Raw genomic sequence first — 15,429 nt, forward strand, 5'->3', positions numbered from 1 at the left:
GCTAGGAGCCCCAGAACAAACCTACTGCCACCCCTTCCCCACGACAAAGCCCACCAGAAGGGCTGGCTGCTTGAGAGGTAGTGGATAAGACCTCACAGACTAGTGGGAGAAGACAGAAGAGCGTGGCCCTGAACACGGCGTGGGGGCACACAGTGATTGGAACCTGGCACCCACACCAACGGTCAAAGTCTGGATGGTTTTGTTTGGTTGTACTCTCACCTCCCTCTGACCCCATGCACACGAGTAAGAGGAGCTCCATCCACATTTATGGACATTTAATGTTCCTGCACACCCACAAATAAGGTGAAGCCGAGTCTGCACGTGTGCAAAAGGCACAGAGCTTTGCACATACATGGTGCCAAGGTCCATTTCCTGGTTTTGTACTACAGTTACGTAAGATGTCACCACTGGGGGAAACTGTGAAGGTCCATGTGATGTTTTTTGCTCTGTGTGATTTTTGCAACTTCCTCTGAATCTGTAATGATTTCAAAATAAAGGTTTTTTTTTTTTTTCTTTTTTTTGAGACAGAGTCTTGTTCTGTCACCCAGGCTGAAATGTAGTGGCACAATCTCGGCTCACTGCAAGCTCCGCCTTCTGTGTTCACGCCATTCTCCTGCCTCAGCCTCCCAAGTAGCTGGGACTACAGGAACCCACCACCACGCCTGGCTAATTTTTTGCATTTTTAGTAGAGATGGGGTTTCACCGTGTTAACCAGGATGGTCTCGATCTCCTGGCCTCGTGATCCGCCTGCCTCGGCCTCCCAAAGTGTTGGGATGACAGGCGTGAGCCACTGCGCCTGGCCAAGGTTTTAAAAAAAAAAAAAAAGGCCGGGCGCGGTGGCTCAAGCCTGTAATCCCAGCACTTTGGGAGGCCGAGACGGGCGGATCACGAGGTCAGGAGATCGAGACCATCCTGGCTAACCCGGTGAAACCCCGTCTCTACTAAAAAAATACAAAAAACTAGCCGGGCGAGGTGGCAGGCGCCTGTAGTCCCAGCTACTCGGGAGGCTGAGGCAGGAGAATGGCGTAAACCCAGGAGGCGGAGCTTGCAGTGAGCCGAGATCCGGCCACTGCACTCCAGCCTGGGCGACAGAGCAAGACTCCGTCTCAAAAAAAAAAAAAAAAAAAATTCAGTGGAGACACGTTTAGTTGTAATTGGGACACAGCTTGCCACCTACTCTCCAAATGCCTCCTTTCTCCCAATAACCCGGACCCTCTCCCCAAAGTCCTGGCAATACTCCTGCGAGAGGAAGGGATGGACACCAGAAAAAGGGAGCGAAGGTCCTGCTTATTCCGTCCTGGTTGAGGCCGAACGCAGGCCCCTCTTTCCCTTTGCCACCAAGAGGATTCTAAGATCACCAAGATCCCCACTCCCTGGAGAGCACGTCTTGTAGAATCCCCTCCCCCTGAGTGTGGGCAGGGCCTGTGGACGTGACGAGATAACACTCCCCTGATTAGGTTACTTTGCAGGAAAGAAAGGATTTTGAAGAGGTGAATAAGGTCCTAAATTAGTTGACCTTGAGTTCGTTGAAAGGGCGATTATCGTAGGTGGGCCTGGCCTAATCGAGTGACCCTGTAAAAGGGATTGGGCCCTTCCTGAAGTGAGAGCCTGGAAGCGTGAGGGGCCTATGGAGAAGGCCATGTGGCCTAAGAGTGGCCTCAAAGAGCTGAGAGTTGCCCCTTCTTGACAGCTAACAAGACAACAGAAACAGTTTGTCAACCACAAGGAATTGAATTCTGAATGAGCCTGAAATGAGCTTAGAAGTGGATTCATCACCACACAAACCTTCAGATGAGAATGCAGCCCTGGCTCACATCTCTGAGGTCAGAAGTTTGGACATAGTATGGCTGGGTCCTCTGTGCAGGGTCTTACCCAGCCACACTACATCCACACTTCTGACCTATGGAACCATGAGCTAATAAATGGGTGTCACTCTAAGCTACTGCATTCATGGTAGTTGTTACACAGCCATAGCTAGCCAATACATTGCTGCAGACCAGAGCCCTCTGGGATTTTACGGTCGGCTTTCATACTTACCCATACACAAGGGCTTGGACACCCTGTCCCTCCACAATCAGCCAAGCAACTCAGCAGTTTCCTCCTGAGTATGTCTGAACATATCATCAAAAAAGTCTAATGACCATGACATTATCTGATTGTCTTAACAGCACTGTGCGGGGGTGAGGAGGCACAGTAGGCATGAAGAACAGAGGAAGATTGATGCATTTAGTATTAGACAGCTTGACATGCATTAACCCCTTGAGAGGCAGGCACTGCCTATTCTCCCCCATTTCACAGACAAGGGCATTGAGGTTCAGAAAAGCACAGAGATGTCCCAGGGCCACAGAGTCAGTAGGTGGCACAGTTGGGAGCCCAAGCCCTAAACTGCTGGTTATGTCACCTCATGAAACCACTTAACCTCACTGGGTCTCAGCATCCTTATCTGTCCAGTGAATCCTCACAAGTGGTTATGAGATGAAATCAGACAATTCAGGGCCTCTAGGCTGAGGGTCAGCAAACCTTTTCTGCAAAGGGCCACTGAGCTCTGTCCTTGTAGGATGAAAGCAGTCACTGATGACAGGTAAATGAATGTCTGTGGCCATGTGCCAATAAAACTTTATTTATAAAAACAGGAAGTGGAAGGGAGGACTTGGCCCAGGGAGCTGCACTATGTCTGTGGCTGTGTGCCAATAAAACTTTATTTATACAAACAGGAACTGGAGGGGGAACTTGGCCCAGGGAGCTGCAGTATGTCTGTGGCTGTGTGCCAATAAAACTTCATTTATAAAAACAGGAAGTAGAGGGCCAGACTGGGCCTGGGGTGGGGTGGCACAGTATGTCTGTGGCTGTATGCCAATAAAACTTTATTTATAAAAACAGGAAACAGAGGGAGGACTTGGCCTGGGGGCCACAGTTTTCAACCCCAGCTTTAGCAGGTTTTTCCTTCCTTTTCTAACTTCTAAAATGAAGCCGACTGACCCTAGAAGTGCCATTTCTGAAAGAGGACGAGAGAAAAGGGGTGAAAGGATGTTGAACCAGCCAAGGCAGACTGCAGCATTTTCAGGGCTTCTCCCTGATATCTCCAATAAAGACAACTAGCACTGACTAGGCTAATCCCACGATGGCTTGTTCTGCAGGGACATCATCACCCTGGTGCTGCCCTCTCCCCCATTCTCTAGAGGAAGGAGCCCCAAAGAGAACAGATAAACTCTGCCTCCTAGAAAGGTAAGAGTCCTGGCCTGGCACCGTGTGGGATCACACCTGTAATCCCAGCACTTTGGGAGGCCGAGGCAGGTGGATCACTTGAGGTCAGGAGTTCGAGACCAGCCTGACCAACGTGGTGAAATCTGTCTCTACTAAAAATACAAAAATTAGCCAGGCGTGGTGTCAGGCGCCTGTAATCCCAGCTACTTGGGAGGCTGAGGCAGGGGAATTGCTTGAGCCTGGGAGGTGGAGGTTGCAGTGAGCCGAGACTACGCTATTTCATTCTAGCCTGGGAGACAAGAGTGAAACGCCGTCTCAAAAAGAAAAAGAAAACCAACCTGCTATAAACAAAACTAAAAGAAACACACACACACACGCAGAGAACAGACCGGGAATTGTAAAAACAGCTGACAAACACAGACTTTCTACTCTATAGTGAAATCTCTCCCCTCAGCACTGTGGACATCAGGACTGGATCCATCTCTGGGGTGAGGCCGTCCTGGGCACTGCAGGGTGCTGAGCAGAGTCCCTGGCCTCCACTCACTCCCTGCCAGGAGCACCCCTTAGTTACACTGAGCTATGATCGCACCACTGCACTCCCACCTGGGCAACAGAGTGAGACTCTGACTCTAAAATAATAATAATAATAATAACAACAAGAAAATAAGAATAATAATTCAGATCCATGTCTGGTAAAAATAATAAGTAAAGCTGAGGCTCTAAAATAATAAATTAAAATAATAAATAAAATAAAATAATAAATGAGTAAAGCTGAGGCTCTAACATTACGTTTTTGCGAGGCTGTCATTACAAGGCTCATCCAGCCACAGCGGGCTCTGCGCTGGGGCACCCCCCGGGCCTCTGCCTGGCCTGCGTCAGCTTAGGAGCCCTCAGCCCCTTGAACCCTGCTGGTGGGACAAGGGGCCCCTCTACCAGGCCCTTAACTTCTGAGCAGACCCCACCTTGGGCCTTCCCAGGCTGCACCTTAACCATCTAGGACACACATCCCCAGGCGGCACTGGGAGTGTCTGCGCACAGACCCGAGGGTGTTAGCCTGGCAGGGGCCCTGCACATGGGTGCTGGTTCACTAAAACGATGAAGCAGACAGGAGGAAGATTAACATCCAACGGGCCGCATCATTGCGGCAACAGACTCTGACCCCTGCTCTAGGGGGTCATAGACGGTCTAGATCAAGCCACAGATTGGCAGAGCCATCCTCTATGGCCTCCGCTCGGCTCCCCCATGTCCCCTGCCCCCTGGCATCTCATCATACGCGACCATCACCGCCGTGTGTGTTTTGAGTCAAAGGCGGCCAAGTCTCGATGAATCTGCCGATGACCGAGTTGGTGCCTCATCCCTCGCTCTGTGGGAGGCTGACTGTGCAAGCGGTTGCTTAGCAACAGACACACACACACACACACACACACACACACAAACACATACGCACGAGAGGTAGTTGTGGGCTGCACACTGGGCTGGGGTGCTCAGATTCCCACGGCCCCACCAACGGATCCCCGGGCTCAGTGGTCGTGGACGTGAGCCCTCTGTGTATGGAGCCTCAATCAGCAGAGTCAGGAGGTCGCAATAACAGCTCTGAAACGGGGATTCATTGAGAGGACATTGGTGGGCTTGAAGACGGGGGTCTGCCTATCGGGGCTTGAGTGGGAGCCATAGTAAATTCTGTCAGGAGGAAAACAGAAGCCTGTTCTCAACTCCCCCGGGAGGCAGGTTCTTCTGCACCGGGCCTTCTCCCCCCGGCACTGTGGGCATTTGGGGCTGAATCATTCTCGGTGCTGGGACTGCCCCGGGCACGGCAGTGGCACCCCTGGCCTCCACCCCATGGCATCCACCAATCAAGGCAGTCACAGATGTCTCCTGGGTGCAAAACTGCCCCAAGTTGAGACCCCCTGGGCTAGGGGATTCCACGGACTCCAAGAGACTCTGCGTCCCATGATCCTCTGCCCTGCTGAGGTCCCAGGAGGCTGCACACATTGAAATCCACACCCTGAGTGGGGAGGGAGAGAAAGGAGGAGAATCCCAGGAGCTGGGGGTCCCCCTGGTTTACACCGCCTACCCCATTGCGAGTTTATTCTGGTGCCTATTATGAGCAGAAAAATAACTTGATTTTTTGTTCCCCAAAATAATGAACCCAGAGTTTCTACCACTCAGCACTGTGGATATTTGAGGCCCGATTGTTCTCTGGGGCAGGGCCGTCCTGGGCACGGCGGGGTGCTAAGCAGCATCCCTGGTCTCCACCCACTCCATGCCAGGAGCACCCCCAAGTCACAAAAACGACAGGTGTCCCAGAAATTGCTCAATGTCCCTGGGGTTGGGGGGCGGCATCACTCAGGCGACCCCTGCTATAGAGGGTCACGTCCAAGCTCTCCTACAGCCAGGAAGCACCACCTTGTCCTGGGCTGCAGACATGGAGGCTGCCGGGTACAGGGAGATTTTCTGAGCCCTGGGGGCTGTGGCAGAGCCCCTGATTTCGGCACAGCGTCCCGTAATTACTTGCGGGCTGCACACGTTTTCTCGGAGGAGGGTGGCAGCAGCGAGCTGTGACCTTCCGGGGGCAGAACGGCGTTTTCAGGTCCTGGCTGGATATCTTGGCAATTCTTTCAGGGGAACAAGTTGTCCGCGAAAAGAACTGATAATAACGTGAATTTCAACACGACGAGGACACGCTGAAATCTGGTGACTGACCAGGGGGAAGTAAACCCGCTCTGACTGGCCGTGGGGACTGGAGTTTGCTCACCACACAAGAGCCCTTCTCAAGATAAAAGGCTCCGGTAAAGCTCTCAGCAGAAATGTTACAAAAAAAAAAAAAAAAAAAAAAAAAAAAAAAAACCTCCCTGGGAGAACGAGGAGCTATCAGAAAAACACACTCTGTGATCTGGAGGTCACAGAGTTCTTCTGTACTCAGTGAGGCAAGAAGCAAAAAGGCTGAAGAAATGCTTATCCTGGAACAGGGGTTTCCACCCGGGCACTGTGGACATTGGCGCTGGATTGTTCTCTGGGGTGGGGCCGTCCTGGGCACTGCAGGGTGCTGAGCAGCGTCCCTGGCCTCCACCTACTCCATGCCAGGAGCACACCCCTGTCGTGTAACCACAAATGTCCCCAGACATTGCCCCAGATGAGTGAGGACGGAGGTGCAGGTGGGCGTAGGTGGGTGCAGGTGGGCATAGATGGGTGCAGGTGGGCGTAGGTGGGTGCAGGTGGGCGTAGGTGGGTGCAGGTGGGCATAGGCAGGTGCAGGTGCCCCGTGAACCCATCTCCACCTGCACCATCTGCATCTCCAACCCCACCCCCAGCCCCAGTGTCTCCTAAGGGGTAGAAAATCCATAATGCTGAACGTGAGAGACCCTGCCTTAATTTGAGAAAAAAAAAGGACTCAAGTCTGTCCCCTCCTCACATCAGACGCCACCATAAACTCCCAATGGGCCAGATGGTGTCAGCCAGGGGGACCCCAGCTCCTGGGATTTGCCTCCTCTCTCCCTCCTCACTCAGAGTGTGGATTTCACTGTGTGCAGCCTCCTGGAACGATGTGGCCCCGATGTCCACAGGGGCCAGTGGGGGAAACCCTGTGTTGTTTGGAAAAAAACAGAATCTGCTTCCTGCTCACACCAGACACCAGAATAAACTCCCAATGGGGCAGACAGCATCAACCAGGGGCACCCCAGCTCCTGAGATTCACCTACTCTCTCCCTCCCAGTCAGGGGGTGGATGGAATTCTCCTCACCTGCCACCACCCAGGGCAGGGGTGCCTGAGTCTTTAACTCACAGGCGAGGATCCAGGCCCTCTGCCCGCCAGGACAATGACCCCTCCCGAAGCTAGGGAGTGGCAGCCCCAGGTCCGCAGCCAGCTCTTACCCTGAAAAGCGTGACATCCGGGAGGGGGATTGGCAGGCACCCCAGGGCCTGATGGTGGGGACAAGCCAGGGTCTGATTCCCATAGCAGGATGACCTGCACTCCCCCAGGGCCACCCACCCCTCCAGGGGGATGCTTACGCCTTCCATTCTCTGGTCCAAGCTCTGCTCTGGCAACACCTCTGTGCCTGAGTGTGGGGTGTGTTCCCTGACTACCTTAAGGCCACTCCTGGGAGCACAGCCAGTGCCTCCCGCCTCCTGCCATGCACAATATCCAGGGACTGCCTCTGGTTTTGGCAGAGAGGCTCCGAGTGGGCACACAGGGGCCCCCAGGGCAGGGGCCAATCACCTGGGTTTGCCTGAGACCTGGGACTCTCAGTGATGAACCAAGAAGGTATCAAGCAAACTGCAGTGGGGGTAGTGACAGAGCTCAAAGACGGGCTCGGGAGTGACTGAAGACATCTGGGATGCAGTCCGTATGCACTGCCTGCACCTCTGTCTCCACCTGCACCACCTGCCCCCACCTGCACCTCCATCCCCACCTGCACCTCCATCCCCACCTACACCTCCATCCCCACCTGCACCTCCATCCCCACCTACACCTCCATCCCCACCTGTGCCACCTGCACCTCCATCCCCACCTGCACCCACCTGCACTTCTGTCCCCACCTGCACCCACCTGCACCTCTGTCCCCACCTGCACCTCCGTCCCCACCCGCACCCACCTGCACCTCCGTCCCCACGTGCACCCACCTGCACCTCTGTCCCCACCTGCACCCACCTGCACCTGTGTCCCCACCTGTACCCACCTGCACCCACCTGCACCCACCTGCACCTCCATCCCCACCCGCACCCACCTGCACCCACCTGCACCTCCATCCCCACCTACACCCACCTGCACCTGTGTCCCCACCTGTGCCCACCTGCACCGACCTGCACCTCCGTCCCCACCTGCGTCCACCGGCACCTCCGTCCCCACCTGCACCCCCACCTCCATTTGTCCTCATCTGCACCCACCTGTACCCACCTGCACCCCGTCCTCACCTGCACTTCTGTCCCTAACTGCACCTCCATCCCCACTTGTCCTCATCTGCACCCCCTGCACCCCCGTCCCTACCTGCACCCCCCGCATCTCCAGCCCCCTCCCGGCTCCAGGCCCGGGCCCAGGAGACTCCATGGGCCTCCTCTGCCCCCTGGTGGCCGCCAGCGGTAACAACAGCCCTCTGCAAACCGAGCTTCCCAGGCCGGGGAACAGGCTCCCCAGCCCCGGCCGGCCGTCTTTGCTGCTTGGGGCCTACAGAAGATAGGAGCAGGGCATCACGGTGCTGGTTTTGTCACCAGGACAGGCAGCCACGGCCCTCGCTTGGCGGCGCACTGGCTCTCCTGCAGAGGCTGCCACCCAGAGGTCAGAGACCCCGGCAGGCGCCTGCACCCCTCACAGCCTCGCCCTCGTCCATTCTTGTAGGGAGGTGAGTTTCCAAGCTTCCCACCCTGTGCCCCCAGGAACCAAAGCCGCACTCGCCCAGCCCAGCGCCCAGCAAACAGGAGGTGCTCAATGAATGACTATCAACATTATTAAAAGATCAGGAAGAACCCGCATCCCACGCCATCCTGTGTAACAGAGGACCCCTTCGAGGTCAGCCGGCACCACGCCTGCTCACCATTAATTCCGTCCTCTCTACTGGGGCCTCCCCTTGGGTGCTGTGGACATCAGAGCCTTATGGTTCTCCGGGGCGGGGCCATCCTGGGAACCATAGGGTGCTGAGCAGCGTCCCTGGCCTCCATCCACTCCATGCCAGGAGCACCCCTCCATTAAGGCAATTACAGATGTCCTCTGGGGGCAGAATCACCCCTGGTTGAGACTCCCCGGGTTAGGGGATCCCACAGACCCCCAAGAAACTCTGCATCCCAAGATTCTCTGCCCTGCTGAGGTCCCAGGAGGCTGCACACGTTGAAATCCACACCCTGAGTGAGGAGGGAGAAAGGAGGTGAATCCCAGGAGCTGGGGGTCCCCTGGTTTACACCGACTGCCCCATCGGGAGTTTATTCTGGTGTCTAGATAAACTCTAGGGACTGAAGTCAGTTTTGAAATAATGAATGGGGTAGGCGCGGTGGCTCACGCCTGTCACCCCAGCACTTGGGGAGGCTGAGGCAGGTGGATCACAAGGTCAGGAGTTCAAGACCAGCCTGGCCAACATGGTGAAACCCCGTCTCTACTAAATATACAAAAATTAGCCGGGCATGGTGGCGTGCACCTGTAATCCCATCTACTCGGGAGGCTGAGGCGGGAGAATCTCTTGAACCCGGGAGGAGGAGGTGGCAGTGGGCCGAGATCGTGCCACTACACTGCAGCCTGGGCAACAGAGTGAGACTGTGTCCAAAAAAAAAAAAAAAAAAAAATCCTCTATGGCAAAACCCACCATAAGCAAAGTCAAAAGACACGCTCAGGAAAATATTTGCGAGTTCAAACCAACGTTTATAAACTGTTCAAACAAATCAATGCACCTGAAACGCCGGAACAGAAAGGTCATCAAAGAGCCCAGCCTGGCAGTCCACAGAAGGAACGCCCAGAGAACGGTCGGATTCACCGGCCACCGAGGACACCCAAACAAAACAAAGATGTGCACCCCTACTTGCCAGCTTGGCAAAGATCTCATCGCTGCAGCCGGGAGGGTGGGAACGGGCGCTCCGGGAAGGAATGGGGCGTTTCTGGAGGTCCTTGTGGCTGGATGTCAAATGTAGATCACATGCACAGAGCTCAGCAGCAAATCCACTCGCAGGAATTTAACGGAAACCTCAACCATCCAAGGGGAAGGATTCAGGAAGGAAGGAGAGAGGGAGGGAGGGAGGCGGGGAAGGAGGGAGTGGGGGAGGGATGGAAGGAAGGANNAGAGGGAGGGAAGGAGGGAGGGCGGGAAGGAGGAAGGGAGGGAAGAAAGGAAGGAAGGAGGGAGGGACACAGGGAAGGAGGGAGGGACACAGGGAAGAAGGAAGGAGGGAAGAAAGGAGGGAGGGAGGGAAGAAAGGAGGGAGGGAGGGAAGGAAGGAAGGAGGGAGGGAGGGAGGGAAGGAGGGAGGGAGGGAAGGAGGGAGAGAAGGAAGGAAGAAGGGAAGGAAGGAAGGAAGGAGAGAAGGAAGGAAGGAGGAAGGGGAGGAGGGAGGGAGGTAGGAGGGAGGGAAGGAAGCAGCAGAGGGAGGGAGATAGAGATAGGAAGGAAGGAGAAAGGGGGGACAGGGAGGAAGGCGAGAGATAGAGAGAGGGGGAAGGAATGAAAGACACAGAGAGGAAGGAAGGAAAGAGAGAGAGAGGAAGAGAGAAAGACAGGTAAAGAAAAAGAGAGACACCCAAAAGCCCAGCTGGGGGGACGAGTTAAACACATTATAAAATTATTTTTAAAGTGGTAAGTCACAACCCCCTATCACAGGGAGTTCCTTAACGAGCATCAGGAATGAGGGTGGACATCAAGGTTTCTTGACGAGGAAGGACGCCCAGTGATGGGAATGAGGACATGAGAGGACAGAACCCTCCTTGTGTGAAATCCACAGGCGAACATAATTCACAAAAATCCCAGGACAGGCTTGTCAAGATGCTGACGCCCATTGGTGCCGGGCTGGGGAAACTTAGGGGCTTCGCCTTCTTCGTATTTTTCTTCATTTTACCTTTTTAGTTGTTGTTTATTTTTTGGAGACAGGGTCTTGCCCTGTTGCCCAGGCCGGAGTGCAGTGGTGCGATCATAGCTCACTGCAGCCTTGACCTCCTGGGCTCAAGTGATTCTCCTGCCTTGGCCTCCAGTGTAGCTGGGACTACAGGTACACACCATAACACCTGGCTAATTTTTTAATTCTTTTGTAGAGATGGGGTCTTGCTATGTTGCCCAGGCTGGTCTCAAACTCCTGGGCTCAAGTGATCCTCCCACCTTGGCCTCCCAAAGTGCTGGGATGACTGGTGTAAGCCACCGCACCCAGCAACTCACCAAGTTCTGGCCTCAATCAGGGATCAAAGGGCTTCAGGTCAAATTGCCATCCCTAAAACCACCTGCTAGAGAAACTTAAGTCTATGAAATGAAGGGGAGGCACCCCAGAAACTGGCAGGGGGTCCCCGGAAGTGGTACAAGAAGAAGGGACTCGGGTCGCACAGCTGACCCCCAGTGGCTCTCAGCCTCGAGAACCCAGCCCGGCGATGGCCAGAGTCGCACCCGGCGGATTCCTACAGGAAGCCTCTTCCTCTCTCCTTGAGGTCATGGGGGCGCGAGTGACCGGCAAGGGAGGAAGTCGGCTCCGTTCACCCCTCCAGCTGGCTGCCCATTTCAGCAGAGAGGACAGCAGGCTCCCAGCGACAGCCCCATCCTAACCCCAGATCCCATGCACAGGTCAGCTCCACGTCAAAAGGGACTGCAGACAGGATGAAGTTAAGGATTGTGAGACAGGAAAGCATCCGGGGTGATCTGGGGGCCCCGGTGTCTTCATAGGGTCCTCAGGAGAGGAGGCAGGAGGATGAGAGTCAGAGACTGGAAGAGGTTTCACTGTGGCTGTGAACGGGGAGGAGGGGGCCCCGAGCCAAGGGATGTGGGTGCCTCTAGACGCTAGGAAATGCGGGAACCAGATTCTGACCTGGAGCCCCAAGAAGGGATGGGCCCTGCCCACACCTTGATTTTCCTTGATTTTCGCCCAGTGAGGCCTATGTGAGGCTTTTTTTTTTTTTTTGAGATGGAGTCTCACTGTCACCCAGGCTGGAGTGCAGTGGTGCCATCTCGGCTCTGCAACCTCTGCCTCCCGGGCTCAAGGGATTCTCCTGCCTCAGCCTCCTGAGTGTCTGGGACTACAGACGCACACCACCACACCTGGCTAGTTTTTTTGTATTTTTAGTAGAGATGGGGTTTCACCATGTCAGCCAGGCTGGTCTCAAACTCCTGACCTCAGGGGATCCGCCCGCCTCGACCTCCCAAAGTGCTGGGATTACAGGTGTGAGCCACCGCGCCCGGCCCTATGTTAGACTTCCGAGCTGCAGAGCTATCAGATAATAACTGTGTGTGTGAGAAGCCGTTCTACATCAGTGGTCACTTGTTACATCCGCTGCAGGAGGTGCCTACATCCACCAGTGCCCAACGAGAGGATCTAGCAGCTCCCACCCAGGCCCTGGGGGCTTAGTGGGCAGCCCCACCAGCCTACAGCCTGCCTGCCAGAGAGCTGTTCTCATAGACCCCCATCATGGGACACGTGTCGCTGGGACGGGTCATGGAGAACGATGACCCCATCACGGGCAGTCTTTCCAAAGGCGCCCACGGGAGACCAGAAATCGTAATGTTTCTGCTGAGAACTACCATATCCTAGCTTGCAAACAGTTCCGCAGCTGCTAGCGTTTCCCTGTCGAAATGAATAGGGTTATTTCTTTTTGTTTTTTTAGAGACAGGGTCTCTCTCTGTTGCCCAGGTTGGAGTGCAGTGGTGCAATCATAGCCCACTGCAGCCTCGACCACCCGGGCTCCAGCGATCCTCCCACCTCAGCCTCTTAAGTAGCTGGGATTTCAGGTGTGCACCACTACGCTTCGCTAATTTCTGTATTTCTTGTAGAGATGGGGTTTCGTCATGTTGCCCATGCTGGTCTCAAACTCTTGGGCTCAAACGATCCTCCCCACTTCAGCCTCCCACGTAGCAGGGACTACAGGTGCGTGCCACCATACCTGGCTAATTTTCTGTAGAGATGAGGATATCACTCTGTTGCCCAGGCTGATCTCAAACTCCTGGGCTCAAGCCATCCTCCCGCCTTGGTCTCCCAGAGTGCTGGGATTACAGGCGCGAGCCATGGCGCCCAGCCAGAACTGAATGTTTGAAGAAGCCCAACACCAAACCAGTGGTGGTCCCAGCCAGCGCCAGGAATGCAAAACCTGAGCCCTCTCCGGGCTCTGCACACCTTCCTGCCCTTGCCCTGCGCGTCGGCACCGGAAATGCAAAGTCTGAGCCTCTCCGGGCTCTGCACACCTTCCCGCCCTGCGCCATGTGCACCGGAAATGCAAAGTCCAAGACCTCTCCGGGCTCTGCACACCTTCCGGCCCTGCGCCTTCGGCACCGGAAATGCAAAGTCTGAGCCTGTCCAGGCTCTGCACACCTTCCCGCCCTGCACCATGTGCACCGGAAATGCAAAGTCCAAGACCTCTCCGGGCTCTGCACACCTTCCGGCCCTGCACTATGTGCACCGGAAATGCAAACTCTGACACCTCTCCGGGCTCTGCAGACCTTCGGGCCCTGCACTATGTGCACCAGAAATGCAAACTCCGACACCTCTCCGGGCTCTGCAGACCTTCCGGCCTTGCGCCTTCGGCACCGGAAATGCAAAGTCTGAGCCTCTCTGGGCTCTGCACACCTTCCAGCCCTGTACCATGTGCACCGGAAATGCAAAGTGCAAGACCTTTCTGGGCTCTGCACACCTTCCCGCCCTGCGCCTCCTTTTTCAGGCTGAGCTTTTCTGTTGGTGTCACGGCTTCACTGGGGTGCGAGTTACACACCCTGAGATGCACACAGGGCACGCTCATCTTTAAGCACACATGGTTCGAAGGGTTGCCATTCATTCCTACAGCTGTGCAACCATCAGCATAATCTCAATGGGATGCTGTCATCGGCCCCCAGAGCTGCCCCGATCCTACCCCCCAGCCTCCAGGCCACCTCTGATCTCTGTCACCTTTTCTAGAATTTTCCTGTAAGTGGAATTGTACAATATGAAATCTTTTACATTTTTATGTTTGGCTTCATAAACAAATAAATACTATACATATATTTTATATCTATACTTTCTGTATCTACACTTTATTTTATTTTATTATTTCTGAGATGGAGTCTCGCTCTGTCACCCAGGCTGAAGTGCAATGGTGCAATCTCAGCTCACTGCAACCTCCGTCTCCTGGGTTCAAGCAATCTTCCCACTTCAGCCCCCCGAGTAGCTGGGATAACAGGCGCCCGACACCACGCCCAGCTAATTTTTGTATTTTTAGTAGAGAAGAGGTTTCGCCAAGTTGGCCAGGCTGGTCTCAAACTCCTGACCTCAGGTGATCCACCCACCTTGGCCTCCCAAAGTGCTGGGATTACAGGCGTGAGCCACTGCACCTATTATGTAAAATAGCTCTATCTATACATGTATCATGTTATTGAGATATAATTCATATGACATACAGTGCACCCATTAAAAATGCATAATTCTTTCTGGGTATTCTCTGAGGGACCAAAAATAAGAAAAAAATCATAAAATAAAAAGAAAATGCACAATACAGTGGCATTTAGTACATTCACAGAGTCCTGCAACCATCACTACTATCTAATTCCAGAACATTCTAATTACACCAAGAAAAAACACATCAACCATCACTTCCCATGCCTCTCCCAGGCTCGGCACCCACGCGTCCCCTCCCTGCCTCTGTGGATTGGCCTGTCCTGAACATTTCGTAGAAATGGCATCACATGCTGTGTGGCCTTTGGTGTCTGGCATCTCTTACTGAGCGTGACGCCCTCAAGGCACACCCACACTGTGGCCTGTGTCAAAGCCTCATTCCTTTTCACGGCTGAGTAATACTCCACGGTGTGGATGGAGGATGTTCTGCTGATCCACTTACCCATTGATGGACATTTGGAGTCTTTGCCTTATTGCTACATTTGAACATATTCTTTACTTTTGAGTACATCTGTTTTTTAATTACCTCTCATGACCATTGTCTACTAAGGACGAGACCAAAATGATTTATCTTGGGCTTGGCTAAAATATGCATTTTTAAGGCGCACATTACATGCCATAAAATTCAAGTGAAGTGTACTGCTCAAAGATACTTCAGGGCCAGGTGCAGTGGCTCACACCTGTAATCCTGGCACTTTGGGAGGTCAAAGTAGGAGGATGACTTAAGCCAAGGAGTTCAAGACCAGCCTGGGCAACAAAGCAAACCCTAACTCCTTTCTTTTTTTTTTTTTTTTTTTGCTTTCTTTCTTTTCTTTTTCTTTTTTCTTCTCTCTCTCTCTCTCTTTTTTAGAAGGAGTTTCGCTCTGTCGCCCAGGCTGGAGTGCAGTGGCATGATCTTGGCTCACTGCAACCACCACCTCCCAGGCTCAAGTGATTCTCGTGCCTCAGCCTCCCAAGTAGCTTGAATTACAGGCCTGCACCACCACGCCTGGCTAATTTTCCTATTTTTAGTAGAGATGGGGTTTCACCATGTTGGTCAGGCTGGTCTGGAACTCCTGACCTCAGATGATCCACCCACCTCGGCCTCCCAAAGTGCTGGGATTACAGGCATGAGCCACCATGCCTGGCCAAGACCCTAACTCTTAAAAAAAAAATTAAAACTTTTTTAAAAAGATTTTTTAGTAAGTTCACCAGGTTTGC

The 15,429-nt window shown here is 53.9% G+C and overlaps 1 protein-coding gene across 1 annotated transcript in view; it reads right to left on the minus strand.

The window, feature by feature from the left end:
- GNG7 (G protein subunit gamma 7) overlaps positions 1 to 15,429 on the minus strand; it is a 160,552-nt gene that overhangs the window by 131,776 nt on the left and 13,347 nt on the right. The gene's annotated exons all lie outside the window — the stretch shown is intronic.

This window comes from Theropithecus gelada, chromosome 19 (assembly GCF_003255815.1).
Source record: "Theropithecus gelada isolate Dixy chromosome 19, Tgel_1.0, whole genome shotgun sequence".
Lineage (NCBI taxonomy): Eukaryota > Metazoa > Chordata > Mammalia > Primates > Cercopithecidae > Theropithecus > Theropithecus gelada.